At 61.9% G+C, this 742-nt stretch overlaps 1 protein-coding gene across 1 annotated transcript in view; it reads right to left on the bottom strand.

The window, feature by feature from the left end:
• Positions 1 to 153, bottom strand: part of UPK1A (uroplakin 1A) — an 8,645-nt gene extending 8,492 nt beyond the window's left edge. Inside the window, exon 1 of the mRNA XM_010849020.1 lies at positions 89 to 153. The gene's annotated coding sequence lies outside the window, so the exon portion shown is untranslated. The remainder of the gene's footprint in view (positions 1 to 88) is intronic.
• Positions 154 to 742: the final 589 nt, after the last annotated feature.

The raw sequence follows: 742 nt of genomic DNA, 5'->3' as shown, positions 1-742 counted from the left end.
GCTGGGATGGGTCAGTCACTGATCAGAGCTCCGGGCTGGCCTCCGCAGCTCCCCCTACGCATCCAGACCCCCAGGGTCCCCTCCTCACCTTCTCTGCCTGTAGCCTCTCTGGCCAGCCCCTCCCACAGTGGCTCCCTATATACACCCAGGCCCCTCCTTAGGCCAGTTTCCTGGAGGGGGGAGGGTGTCTGGAGGAGGGGACAAGAGGTCAAGCGAGCAGACCAGTATGGGAGAACAGCTTTATGACCCCCCTCCCCCACCCCAACCCCTGCCGGTGATTTATAAACCTGAAATTCCAGATTATGCTGGCCGCATGGGCAGGGTGACATGCGGTGGCCTCTGGTTCTCAGTCCCTTGTGGGGGTGGGGATGGGGACAGGGTAGGGAGGGCGAGTATACCACCCGACTTCTCTCAGCAGGACTAGAGCCTCCCTGGGAGGGGGAGAGATTCAAATGAAATCCACACGCGAGTCCGGAATCCCAGAACTGCCTCCGCGGCTGGTTGGCTCCACCTCTCCAGGGCAGTGACCCCGGCCCGCCAGGGCCGCTGGACGAGGCCGGGAGGAGGGAGGAGACGAGGCAAGTGGAAGGGATGCTCCTCTCTGGGACCGAGGGAGAGTTTGGAAGATGTGTGTGTGTGACGGGATTTTGAGACGAGTGTTCAACGAGCAGGCGGGGAGAGGAGTGTGCAAGAAAAAGGGAAGGCATACTGAATGGACTTCGTCGGAGCACCCCCCACCCCC

Source organism: Bison bison, unplaced genomic scaffold, assembly GCF_000754665.1.
Source record: "Bison bison bison isolate TAMUID 2011002044 unplaced genomic scaffold, Bison_UMD1.0 scf7180017864280, whole genome shotgun sequence".
In the NCBI taxonomy this organism is placed as follows: Eukaryota; Metazoa; Chordata; class Mammalia; order Artiodactyla; family Bovidae; genus Bison; species Bison bison.
Note: the sequence above shows the minus strand (reverse complement) of the source record. Positions and strands in the feature narration are given on the sequence as shown.